The 18,940-nt window shown below is 49.4% G+C and overlaps 1 long non-coding RNA gene across 1 annotated transcript; it reads left to right on the top strand.

Annotated features, from left to right (window-relative positions):
* Positions 1-10,688: 10,688 nt before the first annotated feature.
* LOC125944923 (uncharacterized) lies at positions 10,689-17,548 on the top strand. The gene is made up of 2 exons (XR_007466609.1): positions 10,689-10,864; positions 17,415-17,548. It is a non-coding gene; the product is annotated as an uncharacterized LOC125944923 (long non-coding RNA).
* Positions 17,549-18,940: the final 1,392 nt, after the last annotated feature.

The raw sequence follows: 18,940 nt of genomic DNA, 5'->3' as shown, positions 1-18,940 counted from the left end.
TTATGCTGAAATTGTGGATTCTTCGATGCTCTTCGATGCTCCCGACACCGCGCATTTGACATCCCTCGCCGCGCTCGACAATGCGACTCGACCGCCGTTGGAGTGCTTCGAACCGTCAATCTCCGGTGATTTGACAACCACAGAACGCGCGCAACTTGTCAGCCTGCTACGCGAATTTGCCGCCTCCTTCGACTGCCATCAACCTTCTCTCGGCCGCACCACCACAGTGTCGCACAGCATCGACACCGGTTCGCACGCCCCACTCCGGCAGCGTCCTTACCGTGTCTCAGCTTCTGAACGCCGCGTCATCGACGAACAAGTGAGCGATATGCTTCGGCGTGGCGTGATTCAGCCGTCCCATAGCCCGTGGGCATCACCTATTGTCCTCGTAAAAAAGAAAGATGGTTCTATTCGATTCTGCGTTGATTACAGACGTCTTAACAAAATTACGCGCAAAGACGTATATCCCCTACCGCGCATAGACGATGCTCTTGACTGTTTGCAAGGTGCCGAGTTATTTTCCTCTTTGGACTTGCGGTCTGGATATTGGCAAGTCCCCATGGCAGAGTCTGACCGCTCCAAAACCGCCTTCGTTACACCGGACGGATTATACGAATTTAATGTCATGCCATTCGGCCTATGTAATGCGCCCGCTACGTTCGAGCGTATGATGGACAGTATCTTGCGCGGTCTCAAGTGGCACACGTGTTTGTGCTACCTAGATGATGTCGTTGTCTTCTCACCTGATTTCTCGACTCACCTCCAACGACTCAGAGAGGTATTAAGCTGTCTGACTAAGGCTCGCCTGCAACTTAACATGAAAAAATGCTTCTTTGCTGCTCGTAAGCTTACCATCTTAGGCCACGTGGTATCCAAAGAAGGCGTGCTTCCGGATCCTGCAAAACTCCGTGCAGTTGCCGAGTTCCCCAAGCCCACTAATCTGAAGACACTACGCAGTTTCGTCGGCCTCTGCTCCTATTTTCGCCGCTTTGTGAAGAACTTCGCCATGATCATCGCCCCTTTGACTCAACTGCTGGCTGGAGACAACGCCCTATCCGCCTGGTCGAAAGCATGCGATGACGCGTTCACGACCCTTCGCCATCTGCTCACCTCTCCTCCTATTCTGCGGCATTTTGACCCCGATGCCCCAACTGAAGTCCATACCGATGCTAGTGGAGTCCGCCTTGGGGCGGTTCTTGCCCAACGCAAAAGTGGTCTTGTGGAATACGTCGTTGCTTATGCTAGCCGCACGCTGACAAAGTCGGAGCTAAACTACTCTGTTACAGAAAAGGAGTGTTTAGCAATACTGTGGGCCCTTACGAAATTTCGACCTTATTTATACGGCCGCCAATTTGATGTAGTAACGGACCACCATGCGCTGTGCTGGCTCTCCTCATTGAAAGACCCCTCTGGCCGCCTCGCACGCTGGGCACTCCGTTTGCAAGAGTACGACATCCGGGTTGTGTACCGCTCTGGACGCAAGCACACCGATGCCGACGCTCTCTCCCGCTCGCCACTATCACCTGACCCTGATCCTGACCGTCTTTGCCCACTCAACTTTGTCCTCTCAGCACTTGCCATCGATGACATGCGCTCTGAGCAGAGCAAGGACCCGTGGATTTCTTCGCTTTTGGAGTTTCTATCTGATCCTACCACTGTTACGGCGTCTAGGACTCTACGGCGGCAGGCGCATCACTTTGTTATTCGCGACCAACTCCTATACCGTCGCAATTATCTCCCCGAGGGTCGGCAATGGCTCCTAGTAATACCGCGTCATCTTCGGGCTGATTTATGCGCATCGTTTCACGCTGATCCCCAATGTGCACACGGTGGCGTGTTAAAGACCTACACCCGCCTTAGGCTCCGGTATTACTGGCCTGGCATGTACAAGTTCGTTCGGAAGTACGTCCGCTGCTGCCTCGACTGCCAGCGCCGAAAGTCGGCCCCTACTTCCACGGCCGCACCCTTGCAGCCGCTTCCTTGCCCATCCCGTCCTTTTGATCGGGTCGGAATCGACCTTTACGGCCCGCTTCCTTGTACTGGTGCTGGCAACCGCTGGATTATCGTTGCAGTGGATCACCTCACACGCTATGCAGAAACCGCTCCACTTCCATCTGCAACTGCCCAAGATGTTGCATCCTTCATACTGCGGCGTTTTGTTCTTCGTCACGGAGCCCCTCGGGAACTTCTCAGTGATCGAGGCCGCGCATTTCTATCTGAAGTCGTGACGTCGCTTCTGAAGGAGTGTCACATCATCCACAGGACCACTAGCGCATACCATCCACAGACGAACGGGCTGACGGAGCGTTTCAACCGTACTCTTGGCGACATGCTCGCCATGTACGTCGCGTCCGACCATTCCAACTGGGACGCTGTGCTTCCGTTCGTCACGTTCGCCTATAATACTGCCACTCAAGCTACCACTGGTTTTTCTCCGTTTTTCTTACTGTACGGCCGTGAACCTTCCTGCACCATCGATACCATGCTCCCCTACCAGCCTGATTCATCGGAATGTGTTCCTGTGTCTCAAGCTGCGCAGCATGCTGAAGAATGCAGACAACTCGCCCGTTGTCTTACCACCGCAGATCAGACACAACAGAAGCTCCGTCGTGGTGGCTCTGTTCCACCAAGCTTCCCTTCCGATTCGTTGGTTTGGCTGTGGGTTCCACCTGTAGCTCCCGGCCTTTCTTCTAAGCTGCTCCCAAGATATCACGGACCTTACCGTGTAATTGCACAAACTTCCCCCGTGAATTATGTCGTCGAGCCTGTGTCACCGTCCTCTGATCAGCGCCGTCGCGGTCGCGAAACGGTTCACGTAGATCGGCTCAAGCCCTTCTACGATCCCTCTATGTTACCGTATGCTTAGATCGCCAGGATGGCGTCTTTTTCTCCGGGGGACAAATGTAAGGAAGAAGAAGTGCCGGTTAGTCAGGTGCATCTCCGGTGTATGAACTACGACGAAGAAGTGCCGGTCGGTCAGGCGCATCACCAGCGCTTTTACGCACGGGGCTTGTCCTGACTGCTCGCAGGGTTCTGACTGCCGCATCGAGTTCGACCTCTCAATCCTGTCAATAAACACCTTGACAAGCATAATAAATGCCCACAATATATATATATATATATATATATATATATATATATATATATTGTCACGTAGTAGTGACGGTGAAGAGAACAGTCGCAAAACTGTGAATGACGAAACGGACTTCATTGGCCGAACCTGTGCCCACAAAACCAAGTTGCACTCGAAGCACAACGATAGCGGCGAACACAGTCGGCGATCTTCGAAATCTGATCAGCGGCGAAACGCGTCGGCTTTTGTACATGAGTGATCGAAGGTTCCAGAGTAATCCCTGGTGTCCGCGTGCCTTCCAGAAAGTACTAGAGAATTCACGTCGCTCATACAATCAGATTACATAAGCGTCGGTGACAACAGACAACAGATAGAAGCATCGATAACGTTCGAGAAACTTCCGATACATACAGGCGCGTCCTGCGATAACGTTTAACATTTGTTAGCCGGTGAAAAGCGATGATCGGTGAAAAATAAACAAGTACACGTGTCAATACCCTCCCCTTAAAGAAACATCGTCCCGATTCTACAAACACGAAAGCGAAAAACCGTGCGTAATAAAGAAAACAACAACAAAGCAATAAAGTCCGTAAGTTCGTCAGCGGGCGTAGAAAGGTTTAAGACGCACAACGTGGATGACTTCAGGTCGTGCGCGGCGCCGCTGTGATTTCGAAATGCAGTCTGGCACGATTTCATAATCCAATGCGCCAATACGTCGGATTATCTTATATGGTCCGAAATAGCGCCGTAACGGCGTATCGGAGTCCAAACTCAAACACGGTCGCCGGGCTGGTACTCGACGTAGCGTCGTCGAAGATTGTAGTGCCGGCTGTCGGTCCTCTGCTGGTTCTTGATACGCAGGCGCGCGAGCTGTCAGCCTTCTTCGGCATGTTGCAAATAGGTGTCAACGTCGAGATTTTCTTCTTCGGTGCTGTCCGGTAGCATGGCGTCAAGCGTCGTTGCCGGGTTCCTTCCGTAGACCAGGTTGAACGGTGCCATGTGCGTCGTTTCTTGCACGGCCGTGTTGTATGCGAAGGTCGCGTACGGAAGGATGGCATCCCACGTCTTGTGTTCGACGTCGATGTACATTGCCAGCATGTCGGCGATAGTCTTATGTAATCGCTCGGTGAAGCCATTCGTCTGCGGGTGGTAGGCGGTGGTCCAGCGATGGCTTGTCTGGCTGTATCGCGGGATGGCTTGAGTTAGTTCTGCCGTAAAGGCTGTACCTCTGTCGGTGATGAGGACTTCTGGGGCACCGTGACGCAGGAGGATATTCTCAACGAAGAATCTGGCTAACTCGGCGGCACTGCCTTTGGGCAAGGCTTTTGTTTCGGCGTAGCGGGTTGGGTAGTCCGTAGCTACGACGATCCATTGATTCCCGGACGTCGACGTCGGGAAAGGCCCCAGTAAATCCATCCCGATCTGCTGGAATGGTCGGTGAGGTGGTTCGATTGGCTGTAGAAGTCCGGCTGGCCTTGTCGGCGGTGTTTTGCGTCGCTGACAGTCTCGACATGTTTTTACGTAATGGGCGATTTGGCATGAGGCGAGGCCAGTATTTTTCTTGTATCCCCGCGAGCGTGCGGGAAAAACCGAGGTGTCCAGCCGTTGGGTCGTCATGGAGAGCTTGCACAACCTCTGGACGCAATGCTGAGGGTACCACGAGAAGGTAGTTGGCTCGGAGTGGCGAGAATTTCTTCTTTAGGAGAACGTCACTTTGCAAGAAAAACGACGCCAATCGTCGCCTGAACACCTTCGGCGCAACGACGGTCTTGCCTTCCAGGTAGTCTAAAAGGCTCCTTAGTTCCGGGTCGGCTCGCTGTTGTTCGGCGAATTCCTCGGCACTGATGGGTCCCAAGAAAGTGTCGTCATCCTGCTTGTCCTGTGGCGGGGGTTCGATGGAGGCGCGAGACAAGCGGTCGGCGTCAGAGTGCTTTTGCCCGGACTTGTAAACAACAGGGATGTCGAATGCTTGAAGTCTCAGAATCCATCTTGCGAGGCGACCTGATGGATCCTTTGAGTTAGCTAGCCAATACAAGGCGTGGTGGTCGCTCACAACTTTGAAGTGCTTGCCATAGAGGTAGGGGCGAAACTTTGATGTAGCCCAGATGATGGCGAGGCACTCCTTTTCTGTGCTGGAATAATTTCACAAGTAACTTACAACCCTTTCTAGTCCATCAGTCCTCTGCACAAGCATGGCGCCGAGTCCTATACGCTGCTTGCGTCGGTGTGGACTTCGGTATCGGCGTTTTCGTCGAAATGCGCAAGTATTGGCAATCCCGCGACCTCGTGCTCAGCAGCCCAACACCATAGCCACTGAGCAACCACGGCGGGTGACGTCGTCCAAGTAGACGAGGCAAGTCTGCCACTTCAAGCCTGCCAGTACTGTATCCAAGACGCGTCGGAAAGTCGCACGTGCCGAGCAAAGACCAAACGGCATGACCTTGTTCACTCGAACAGTCCGTCTGGTGTTATAAAGGCCGTCTTCTCCTGGTCCCTCTCGTCGACTTCGATTTGCCAGTAGCCTGTTTTGAGGTCCATCGACGAACAATACTTTGCGCTGTATAGTCGATCCAAGGCGTCGTCAATCCGTGGGAGGGGGTATACGTCCTTCTTCGTGATCTTGTTGAGGCGACGATAATCGATGCAGAAACGTAGGGTTCCATCCTTCTTCTTCACTAACACCACGGGGGACGCCCACGGACTCTTGGACGGCTGGATGATGTCGTCGCGTAGCATTTCGTCGACTTGTTGCCTTATGGCCTCACGTTCGCGCGCCGAGACTCGGTACGGGCTCTGACGGAGTGGGCGGACATATTCGTCGGTTATAATGCGCTGCTTCCTTTCGTACCACACTCGTAAATGTCCTCACGAAGTTCTCACGGAATAGCTCCCACATCACCAGGGTGGTCTCTCTGTTCTCAAACCAGGTCTGAGCAGCATCATCCAACGAAAAATAGACATGGCGCAGCTTGTCGTTGTCGCTCCATTTGTTAAACGTCGCGGTCCTCTCGTATGTCTCCAGCCAGGTTTCAGGGTCTTCAGCCGACAATCCACGGAACGTTGGTGGCTCCCGAGGTTGTTGAAACAGGATGGGAGACGCTGGAGCTGCCATTGGGGTCGTAGACTTGGCCTTGATCGCTGTGGTCTTCTCGGGAAGAAGTCCGTACTGCGGTAGAAGTCTTTGCTGCCTACGGCTAGCTCGCTGGTCCTTGGCGACGCTGGTGTTGTCCTCTTGTTTGGGGCTTGGATTGCGGCTTTTCGGGGGCGTTCGGTGCATGAACGCACTAGCACCTCCACCAGATGTCACGTAGAAGTGAGGGTGAAGAAAACAGTCGCAAAACTGCGAATGGCGAAGCGGACTTTATTGGGCGTACCTGTGCCCACAAAAGCAAGTTGCACTCGAAGCACAACGATAGCGGCGAGCACAGTCGGCGATCGTCGGAATCTGATCAGCGGCGAAACGCGTCGGCTTTTATACATGAGTAATCGAAGGTTGCAGATTAATCGCTGGTGCCCGCGTGCCTTCCAGAAAGTACTAGACAATTCGCGTCACTCATACAATCAGATTACATAAGCGTGGGTTACAACAGACAACGGATAGAAGCAGCGATAACGTTCGAGAAACTTCCGGTACATACAGGCGCGTCCTGCGCAGAGCGATAGCGTTGAGCATTTGTTAGCCGGTGAAAAGCTGCCACCGGTGAAGTACACGTGTATACACACACACACACACACACACACACACACACACACACACACACACACACACATATATATATATATATATATATATATATGAACCAAAGGAAAGGGAACAGAGGGGCCCGATTTTTTATTAATCATACAAGCGCAAGCCAACAGACGAAAACATTGATATATATATATATATATATATATATATGAATTTACATTTTTATATTCTACTCCTAATATATTATGGTTCGTCTGATGTATATATGCGCGCGTTCACTATCGCGCGTCTGTACACGTTTACGCATCCCTTGCTTACGCGTTTTAATTTGTGCTTTCGAGTGCTTCGTGTCTCTATATCAGCTTTGCAGCAAATATAATTTTGTAATGAGAGCTATGTTAGAGGCACATATTGTGCCACAGTGTCGCACGGTTTCTATATCCGCAGTCTATGGGCTTAGGCGGAGCTGGAACAGATTAGTGTCTAGGGTGCCTCGATGCACGGCCCCAGTGGGGCGTGCGAATCGAGGCAGGTATTTTATCGCATAAGCCTTCTGCAAGTGACATATGTTGCGTTCACGTATGCAACGCCGGTTCACTTCAAAAAAATTGCCCGCCAATCCACCCTGTGAAGGTGGTTGGAAAGCGAAGCTTTTTACTCCACCCTCACGGTGACTGCGGAGCACTTGATATTTCACACACTACAACGTAACTTTAACCACGGCCTTTATTATTATTTACTTCACAACAATGTTCACTACTGCTTTATGATCGGTGTGATATACACTACTAGACTACCCCATAGTGGGGTAGTCTAGAAAATGAACCGAAGCAGTTACTAGGCTGGAAGGGTTTCGAATGACGTCAACCCTCTTTCAAGCAGCTGCATAAGCTTTGCAACAGCTGCAATCTAATCTTACGGACCGCGCCGAGCCTGTTTCCGTTGTTTTCCCGCAGCCCTTATCATCCATCATGTTGGCTCATCCATAGAGAAAGAAATTCAACAAGAGGGGACACTCGGCAAAAACTGGCAACAGGAAACACGTCGCCATACGTCACGCTATACTTTTGACACCGAACGTTAGCTGCCGCGAGCATCGAAAAAAAAAAAAAGAAAATGAACTTAAGTTAACAGGCATTGATTTATTTTTAAAATTCCTTGCCGCGAAAACTAAAACGTTTTGCGTATAAATGAACTTAAGCTTTGCGACTTATTTTCCTTGCCTTACCTAGCCACAGGTCGATGACGCAAGGTAGATATACCTGGTAGCGAAGCTTCCATAGAAGCCCATACGTTCAAAACATGGTTGCTTACCGGCGGTTCATGGGGCTTAGCGCCATCTGTGTGAGGAGGGAACACTTCCGGCGGAAGAAAAAATAATTTGACGTCATATCCGTCAAAAACAGAAGTGACGTCATTTTGTTCTCATAGGCGCGAAATTTGTTTTCGGAGGCCTGCCATTAGAGCTGTATAGGCTCCGTACAGTCGAGTTTGCGGCTGCTCTGGCGCCATCTGGCGCAGCGACGCAACAGTGTTGGGAAGTGGGCGCCGCAGCTCGGCCGGCTCGATGAGTATTCTTTCCCGCGCGCTACATTTCGTCTCGGCCACGGTTGAAGCCGTTTTGCTTTGTTCACCAGCCTCCTTATTTTTTTTTATACGTCTTGCGACAGTGCAATGGCATGCGCTTCATCGGAAAGCGTCGGAGGTGAAAAAAAAAAAAAAAGAAGGCATGTGGAACCGGCGATACTGCTGCGTAAAGGGCTGTCACAACCACGAAGGCCAGCCCGGGATAAATTTGTACAGGTTTCCTGGCAAGTCTTATGAGATCGAACGGCGAAAGAAATGGATCGCAGCTGTGATGAGAGTAAAGTAAGTCAGCTTTTTTTGATATTTGTGACAAGGTTTTGTTCTGTAAAGCGTGCTACACATGCGCGTTTCACAGCTCGTTGTGCGAAGCCAGCGGCCATGGCCAGCTGCTGAACATTTAAAAGAAATTTGTCACGACTTTGCTGATTTGACGACTGCTTGCCGTTGTCTTAGCATTCGGTATGATCAGCATAGCACTGGCATGTGCGATGAGCAATATTTTATGCCAAGGAAGCCTATTTTGTGCTGGCGAGCACGAATTCGACGATCCTCGTTTCGGCCGCTGGCGCTTGAGAGGCGCGGTTTCACATGGTGCGATTTTTCTTGTGATACACATTTGCGGTGTATCATTGTAAAAGCAAAGCGCGTATGCAAGGAAAGGAATTCGCAAGCGAAATCGTATCTTGTGAAAGGGGCCTAATGAGCCTCGATCATTGTACATGATGAAAAACGAACATTCGCGTCATGTAAATTAAGATCGCCTAGTTAATAAATCTCGTTTATCAGCGCAGCAGGTGGCTCCGACTGGGTCCCAAACGAGTCAACGAGGATAGCATGGTCACTGCCACACGATCCAACAATCCGAATCGTTTAGCTCACTCGACATGACTGTGCTGACGACAGCCTACGAGTGAGCGTGTAGCTGCACGCGGTCCAGATCGAGCTGTATGACAATCTAAAGTAACAGTGTGACAGGGGCATCAAATGATAGGCCGCGGCGTACAACGCGCCGGAGCGAAATGAGGCATGCATTGCCAACAGTGAGGCGTCGAAATAGGTCAACTACAACGTTTTCAGGGTGCCAGTTTAGTGACTTCAATTTTAGTATAACAGTAAGCTTTACTCATGTGAAGGATGACGTCGTATACTTGCTTTCCCTGTTGCGAACGGCACTTCGCGTGAACGTCCACGCCGTCCACTTCTTTCACACAAGCAACATGCGAAGCAGCGTAGAGCTTGTCTCCGCTGGTTAACGCTGCACCGTGAAAGTAATCGTCTATTCCTTTAATAGGCCTGAACCCCGCAATAACTATTTGTGCCATCACAGAGGGCCACGCTTGTACTTTCACGTACACACACGCACAAAAGAAAAAAAAAAAAAAAGGAGGAGGATCGCGGATATACGTGCGGCTTTCCGAGCCGTGTATACGTAGTTCCGAAATCTCGCTGTCTTCCCCCCTTCCCAGTTTCGCGCCGCCCGCCACATGCGACGCTGAGCACCGCGCCACCGCTGTTGCGCAGCAGCGCCGCCTGTTCACTGTACGGAGCCTATATTCAAATGCCCCGCCATTCGACTTCATGGGCGTTCCGAGTTTTCAGCGCGAAAAGCGATGCCGGAAAAGATCAGCCGTACGGGTGTCGAAATCGCATCGCTGCACAGAACATACTTTCTTAGGAGGCCGACGAACACTTTGGGCGTAGATTGCGTTGAGTGCTCGTCCTTTCGTCGGACGCCAAGCCCGTCGGCCAGCGCTGTTGCGCGAAAACAACTAAGTAAACAAGTATCAGACGGTCGCTACTATTACTTTTGACTGCACAGGTTAAGAAACAATAAAACTACCCGCGTCACCTAATTCAGGCAAACGTCGACATGCAACACAACACATGTGAGGGGGGCGTATTGTAACAGGTGAACTTTACGAGCGCGCCTTTCCACGCACTCCAAGAGTTGCATGGCATTGCAAGTGATAGCGGCGTCAACGCCCACCGCTATGGATGGGCGCTCTCACGGTGGGCCCTGAAAAAAGGTATATATTGATATCGATCAAGTAAAATAGAGTTGTATCTTCTTTTCTCGCCATGCGTATATAAAACGGATTAGGAATTTTATTTTCGTTGAATGAATCTAACTGCGTCTCGCTTTAATTTAAAAACGCTTTTTTTCTTTCCCAGTGTTTATTCCCCCCAAACATAGTCGCGCTTCAATCGCTGCTCCCATAACCACCCTTGCTGATGTCGGTGACAATTGGTTCTGAACCGCTTTTCGCCCGAAGCTTTGCGACCTATGTGAATCGACCTTGGATGACGCGCCAGTTACATGCGTCATCCGCCAGACACTCCCCCGAAGCCAGCGAGGATGGCTGCGCGCGTGTTTGAGCGCTCGCGCGCGGCGACCCGACTGTCTCATTCTTTTTTCTTTTTTAAATGTAACCTGGTTTATTGGGCTCTCGGCATATTCTTGCGTTCATTCTGGACTGGGACAAGACACCACTGCACTATTGGACTACGGCAAGGTGAGAAATCTTGTTTCACAGTCTACGACGCAATTAGGCTTACGGCACGGGACCGAGACTTAAGACGCAGTTAGCGAAAAACAGCTCGGCCATCCTGGCGCAGTTAATTTGAGTAAATGAATCGTGCTGAGACATGTTTCCGATGCTTCCTAGGAGACTACTGTAACTTATTTCGGTTGTTGAGCCACACTGGCCGCCAGGGGCGTAGCCAGAATTTTTTTTCGGGGGGGGGGGGGGGGGTCAACGGCCCGACCGGGGGGGGGGGGCAAGCTTATGCTTTCCTCTACGTCACGTGATCGATAACAAAAAATATCGGTAGTTTAAACAAACGCTATACATGTATGTCAAAGACATGGGACCGCCCCCCCTTCACGTGTGTGTGTGCTTGTGAAGACATTATGTAAAAAGTAAAGTAAGCTCAGGAAATACAGTAAGGACGACAGCTACAGTGGGCGTTTGGGAGCAACGGTCTCTCATCGCGCCACTGAATGGACCAGTCTTCGAAAACGCATCATTGAGACGACCCGTGCGATCGGAGAAGACATCATGAATTGGTAATTTCCCTTAAGCATAGATAGCATCGTCCTCGTCGGGGCGAAGTGCATTTCACAAGTCAAGGACGGCTATACGCGTGAAAATGCACGTGTTACCAGACTATACCTACACCCATAGCAATAGCTTGTTCGCTGCGTCTTTGCGCTAGAAAACTTAAATACGCGCAAAAACGCGTAATGCTTTTTTTTTTTTGAGCTTTCGTCGCCCTGCTCCCTCACACGAGAGGGTTGCATTTCCTGCGGCAAGTGCATGGGCCGCTGTGTCTTCCGCTTTGTGCGAGCGTGCAGCCGTCATTGCCTTTACGTCAACAGATTCAGAATTGTACAGAATATTTCACCGCACTGCATAGTTATGGCATGTGTACGCATTTTAAGTAGTGCGTGCAACTCATTTCTGCTTCACTTACGCCGGTGCAAACAGGAAGCGGCCTTGTACCTCACAGAATCTCGACTGATTGGTGTACTAGTGATGCAGGAATGAACTCCGGTCTTGTTCAGTGCATAGTGCACATAATCAATTTCTCAGGACGCGTGAACTCCGACGAGAACTGTCAGCGCCTGCAACAAGAGTTTACTTTCGCTGTACTGCGCACAGCAGTAATTCATGCTTGTCGGCTGTCTGTTTCGTGCATTCTGTTGCGAGTCGGTGGAATTTCACTGCTGCCATCAACCCCTTCTGTGTACATTGCTGGTTTGGGATTCCACAACACAACAGTAATTACCAGCCTTCCGTAGGGGCGCAATCGCAAACAAGAGATGTTTCTCGCGCAGACTAAGCCTACGTTCACACTTGGGAAGCGGCAAGCGGGCGGAAAGGCCAAAGCGGGCGGAAAGGCCAAAGCGGCCGGAAAATTTTTTCCGTGCCTGTCCAAGTTGTTCACATTTGTTTTGCTACCGCCGCGGCCGCCGCTGCCGTTTTCGTCCAGATCCATCTAGTCTGCGTACGTTTGTCGGCGTGGTGGCGCTCATTATCGCATTATTTCGAGCGGTATGTTCATTCATTGACCCACCCGTCATCAAAAGTGATCATTTTACGCAACTTCGCGTGTCATCTGCGACCTTCGGTAAATTCCTCGTTGGCGTTCCGTAATTCTCCTCACACGGGCGCGGTAGCGCTGAGTCACAGGTTGATGCCTAGGCGTGATATTTCTTTAATAGCTTTTATTTACAAGTTGTAATAACATTTCATCATTTCGTATTGTCGGCGCCTCCAGGACACCAAAGGGGCAACGGGAACACCACAGCTAAAACCCGGGCTGGCTCTTGTGTTGGGGCTCGCCAAAGCCTGCGCGTCCTACGTGAGACCTACGCTCTCAATCTATCGTCGCGACGAGAAAAGCACCCCGCGACTTCTGCAACATACCGTACACGTGCGAGGAGAATTATGGAGCGCCAACGAAGAATGTGGCTAACTATTGTCTGCCATGGAAGTGGAAGAAGAAATGGCTTTTATACTTCTACCTACTTGTTTTCTAGAAATTCACAATGAATAAACGGAAGTCGCGGACACCTCGGAAACGGCGGTGGTGGGTTCGCCTGGCTTCACGCCAAGGCTTCATTGCCGCACCTCCGGTCGCGCGACGTTGAATAATATCGCGAGTATTGCTGACAGGACTATTTGAAGAATTATCAGGCATTTCCTGGGATATTATTGGCCTTAGTGAGGTTAGAAGAACTGGTGAGGCTTACACAGTACTGACTAACGGCCACGTCCTCTGCTACAGAGGTCTTCCAGATAAGAAAGAATCCGGGGTAGGATTTCTAGTGCATAACAACGTAGCGGGCAACATTGATGAATTCTACAGCATTAATGAAAGGGTAGCAGTCGTCGTAATAAAGCTGAATAGGAGGTACAAAATGAAGGTAGTACAAGCCTATGCACCAACCTCTAGTCACGATGATGAAGAAATTGAACAGTTTTATGAAGATGTTGAACTAGCAATGAGAAAGGTGCAAACTCAGTATACTTTAGTCATGGGCGACTTCAATGCAAAAGTGGGGAAAAAGCAGGTTGGTGAGCAAGCCATTGGCAACTACGGCATCGATTCTAGGAATGCAAGAGGAGAGATGTTAGTAGAATTCGCGGAAAGGAATAGGCTCCGAATAATGAATACCTTCTTCAGGAAGCGAAGCAACAGGAAGTGGACCTGGAAAAGCCCTAATGGAGAAACAAGGAATGAAATAGATTTCATACTCTCTGCCGATCCAAGCATAGTGCAGGATGTAGAAGTGTTAGGTAAGGTTAAGTGCAGTGACCATAGGTTAGTGAGGTCTAGGATTTCTCTCAATTTGAAGAGAGAGAGATTGAAATTAGTCAAGAGGAAACAGGCCAACCTAGAGGCAGTAAGGGTAAAAGCAGACCAATTCAGGCTGGTGCTCGCAAACAAATATGCAGCTTTAGAACAGGAAGATGAAGATAACATAGAGATAATGAACGAAACCGTAACTAGGCTGATCTCAGAAGCAGCAATTGAAGTGGGAGGTAAGGCACCAAAGAAACCTGTAGGGAAGCTCTCCCAAGAAACAAAGGACCTAATAAAGAAACGACAAAACATGAAAGTGTCCAACTCAAGAGATCAGATAGAATTCGCTGAACTGTCAAAACTGATCAACAAGAAGAAAGTAAGGGATATTCGAAATTATAACGTGGGAAAAATTGAGGAAGCCGTAAAATATGGACGCAGCATGAAATCAGTAAGAAGAAAACTAGGCATAGGACGAGGCAAGATGTATGCACTGAAAGATAAGCATGGTAATATCATCAGCAATTTCGATGACATAGTAAAAGCAGCAGAAGAATTCTATACTGACCTGTACAGTAGCCAAAACAGCCAAGCTTCTTCCATTCGAAATAGTGATGAACCGGATACAGAAGCTCCTTCTATAACTAGCGATGAAGTTAGAAGGGCCTTGAAAGACATGACCAGGGGAAAAGCGCCTGGAGAAGATGGAATAACAGTAGATTTAATCAAAGATGGAGGAGATATCATGCTTGAAAAGCTTGCGGCCCTTTATACGAAATGCCTCACAACTTCAAGTGTACCAGAGAGCTGGAAGAACGCCAACATTATACTTATCCATAAGAAGGGAGACGTTAAAGAATTGAAGAATTACAGACCCATTAGCTTGCTTTCAGTATTGTATAAAATATTAACCAAGATAATTTCCAATAGAATCAGGACAACACTTGACTTCAGTCAACCAAGAGAACAGGCTGGCTTCAGAAAGGGATATTCTACGATGGACCATATCCATGCCATCAATCAGGTAATCGAGAAATCTGCGGAGTACAATCAACCTCTCTATATGGCTTTCATAGATTATGAAAAGGCATTCGATTCAGTAGAGATATCAGCAGTCATAGAGGCATTGCGTAATCAAGGAGTGGAGGAGGCATACGTGAATATCTTGGCAAATATCTACAAGGATTCCACAGCTACCTTGGTTCTCCACAAGAAAAGTAGAAAGATACCTATCAAGAAAGGGGTCAGGCAAGGAGACACAATCTCTCCAATGCTATTCACTGCATGCTTAGAAGAAGTATTCAAGCTCTTAGACTGGGAAGAATTAGGAGTGAGGATCGATGGCGAATATCTCAGCAACCTTCGGTTTGCAGATGACATTGTCCTATTGAGCAACAATGGAGAGGAATTACAACAAATGATGGAGGACCTTCATCGAGAAAGTGCAAGAATTGGGTTGAAGATGAATATGCAGAAGACAAAGATAATGTTCAATAGCCTGGCAAGCGAACAAGAATTCAGGATCGCCAGTCAGCCTCTAGAATCTGTAAAGGAATATGTTTATCTAGGTCAATTACTCACAGGGGACCCTGATCATGAGAAAGAAATTTACAGAAGAATAAAATTAGGTTGGAGTGCATACGGCAGGCATTGCCAAATCCTGACTGGGAGCTTACCACTGTCGTTGAAAAGAAAAGTGTACAATCATTGCATTCTACCGGTGCTAACATACGGGGCAGAAACTTGGAGGTTAACAAAGAAGCTCGAGAACAAGTTAAGGACCGCACAAAGAGCAATGGAACGAAAAATCTTAGGAGTAACGTTAAGAGACAAGAAGAGAGCGGTGTGGATCAGAGAACAAACGGGGGTAGACGATATTCTAGTTGACATTAAGCGGAAGAAATGGAGCTGGGCAGGCCATGTAATGCGTAGGATGGATAACCGGTGGACCATTAGGGTTACAGAATGGATACCAAGAGAAGGGAAGCGCAGTCGAGGACGGCAGAAAGTCAGGTGGGATGATGAGGTTAGGAAATTCGCAGGCGCAAGTTGGAATACGCTAGCGCAAGACAGGGGTAATTGGAGATCGCAGGGAGAGGCCTTCGTCCTGCAGTGGACATAAAATATAGGCTGATGATGATGATGATGATGATGCTGACAGTACGTTTTAGTGCCACTCTTGTCGTAGAGCAAGGGCTGGTTCTTGATCGCGTCGATCAGCATTACCGCCTACACTTTTGGTGCCATGTTCAATTTTGCGACCGGTTGTTTACATGCTAGTGTAGCTTCCAGTGAAGCAGAACGACTTTCCGCCGCGTTTCCGCTTCGCCATGGCGAAAAAATCGGCCCGAGACCAATTTGGCTCGCAGCCTGTTTTTCTGCCTGTTTTGCCACCTAGGCGGGCGGATTTTTGCAAGATTTTTCCGCTTCCGACAGCTTCGAGACCAAGTGTGAACGTAGCCTAAGATCCTGCGCGAGCGCGGCCTAACCGGCACCTGAAAGGAAGCGGCGGAAATGTATGCCGGAGATTTTGACCACCTGGGGTTTTAACGTGCACCTAAATCTAAGTAAACGGGCCTCGAGCGTTCTCGCCATCTAAAATGCGGCTGCCGCATTTGTTTCTTCATTTGTTGCGCATTTGTTGCTTCAGAATGCGGCCGCCACATTCTCGCCCAAAACTTCACAGAGTGTCAAAGCCTTAACAAACACTGTGACAGTTTTTTCCATATTCAGACATGATTCTCTGTAAATTACCAACCCAAACGGAAGCGCCCAGGAATGAAATTGTGATAGTAACACCGGTTTCATGAATTATGTCAGCGCGATGCGACGAGAAAACAGGGTGGGTAAGGGGGGGGGGGCGGGGGCGAAAAAAGGTCGGGGGGGGGGGGGTTTAACCCCCCCCCCCCCCCCCGGCTACGCCCCTGCTGGCCGCACAGGGCGCCGTGTCGCAGTTAGCGAGAACTTGGCCGTGGTGTGTAGTCTAGTGCATCTTGCTAGGAGAAGTTTGTGCCGCTTTCTCTGACGCCAGACATTACTGAAAAGTAATTTCGTTACTTTCTGGGGTACTTTTGAGGCACGCTGGCCGCACAGCGCGCTGTGACGCAGTTAGCGATAAGCAGCTCGGCCGTGGTGATAAAGTTAGTTTGGCGTGTAATGAATCTAGAGGGACAAGTCTGTGACGTTTTTTTTTTTGTGGCTCCGCAACAACATATACTTTCTTTCGGTACTCACGCCTGTTGAAAACGCGATGGGCGATTGCCAAGAGTGATAACATGGGGTGTGCTGCTGGCGCCGGCAGAACGCGCGAACGACGAACATATCAGAAACTTGTAATTCGAAAATTACGTCTTCTAAAGGACTGAAAAAAGCCATTGCACCCACGCATTTGTCTTGAGTGCCTGTTGCGTCCGTCTCTGTGTATGTCGCGTACCGTCGCGTCGCCCGAGGCCAAGTTTTGGAAACGCGAAGTCGCTCGTGTATTTGTGCTGCCCAAGTGCAGAAAATAATGCCCGGAAATTGGGGAACGCTTGGAAATCAGATGTTTTCATGTATGTTTGGGATGAGTCGGGTATTTTCTACGCCATGTATGTAAAAGCGAATTGCTTTTGTTTGTAATGCCGCCCATTCACCGCTTTCGCACGTTTCGCCTCGCAGTATTCCTATGTCTAAATACCAAAATGACTCATGCTTGTAACATGCTGTTACGTGCTTGCAAATGTAACATGCTTGTAATTTACTTTTTTTTTTCAGCTGGTACCGTCCGGTGGAGCTTCATACAGGAACTACTGCCTTACTTGCTGGTGTCACAACGTTGGATGAACGCACAAAAAGCGCGGAACGAGCTTTTATATAGAGCAAAATAAATATTTCCTCATTGCACAAAAGGTCTTGCGTCTACTTTGTGAAATTGCACGTGGCACAGATTCGATGGGGCTTTACGAGATCGTTCGCAATCATTTTTACTAAATAATAAACCGATTCTGCACGAAGAGCAAAAAAAAAAAAAAAATGGTAAGGAAAAGGGGGTGGGGGCGCAGCCGGCGTGCTAGCTTGCGTTCAAAATACGCGCGCCCAAAACCGAAACCGGAAGTGATGCAAGTGATCGACACCGACCGCTTGGCACGCTGCAGTCAATTCGGCCGCTGGGCCCTATGGGAGTGTCCCCTCTTGTTGAATTCCTTTCTCTATGGCTCATCACTTTGAAGCTTGTTTTTGTGGTTTTTCTTGCGAAAACGAGTGCTTATAGTTGTACGCTGAATGCCTGAATTCAAGTAAGCTATACTGCTATACCTGCAATACATAGTTTGCACGTGCGTCACTTCCGCACCGGTCCGCGAGCTTGTCCGCCATCTTTAGGCACCTGCGGGCTTGCGGAAGCGTGCTGGGGTAGGCTGCGCGCGCTGACGCGTTGTTGATCCGAAGTACCTTCTCACGTCGTGATCATGCCAAGCTGCGCAATTTTCGATTGCCGCACAAGAAGTACCACTGCCGCGAAGCCGAGCTACGCAGAACCGGGCGTAGGTCCACACCAAACGTAATAACATGGCAGTGCGAACGCACAAGAATGCTGTCGGAGAAACGTCGGTGCCTGTGGCTTTCCCGGATAAATCTGAAGGACCTGAACAACGTGCGTGTCGTCACTTTGTTTCGGGCGAGTATATAACACGCCAAAACTGCACATCACGCATGATCGTAAAAGGGCGGCAGCGAAAGCCCCGTACTGGTTGGTGACCGCCCGCTCCCACACGCATAGTCGCCTTTACCGCTTTGAAAAAGGCCCGTGTACTTGTGTTGTAGTGCACGTTAAAGAACTCTGGGCGGTCAAAATTATCCCGGAACCCTCCACTGCCGCGTGTTTCACAATTAGATCCTGATTTTAGCGCGGAAAAACCCAATTTTGTTTTTTTTAACGGCCTACAAACTGCTTCGCATCGTCATTTCTTGGTATGTGTGCTTCGCTTAGGATATGCTAAGCAATATTTGAATGTCTGCATGCTTTCAATATAGTGGGCTACTTCTATTTAACGCAACAAAATTCACATGCACGGGCATGCACCTAACTCTAAACCAAAACTTGCAGAAAGAAACGAACACACGTTTTGAAGCTTGGGGAAAAAGTGCATATAGGTGAACCATTGTGGCAAGAAAGCTTTCCCTGAATGAAGCAGCACAAAAAATATTGAGATAGTTTTCTCTGCCGCACGCCAAGAAACATATGCTTTCATTGACTCACCTCGCCGAGGACGATGGTAAGACCCGACGACAGGCGCTTCGCT

Source organism: Dermacentor silvarum, chromosome 4, assembly GCF_013339745.2.
Source record: "Dermacentor silvarum isolate Dsil-2018 chromosome 4, BIME_Dsil_1.4, whole genome shotgun sequence".
NCBI classification, from domain to species: domain Eukaryota; kingdom Metazoa; phylum Arthropoda; class Arachnida; order Ixodida; family Ixodidae; genus Dermacentor; species Dermacentor silvarum.
Note: the sequence above shows the minus strand (reverse complement) of the source record. Positions and strands in the feature narration are given on the sequence as shown.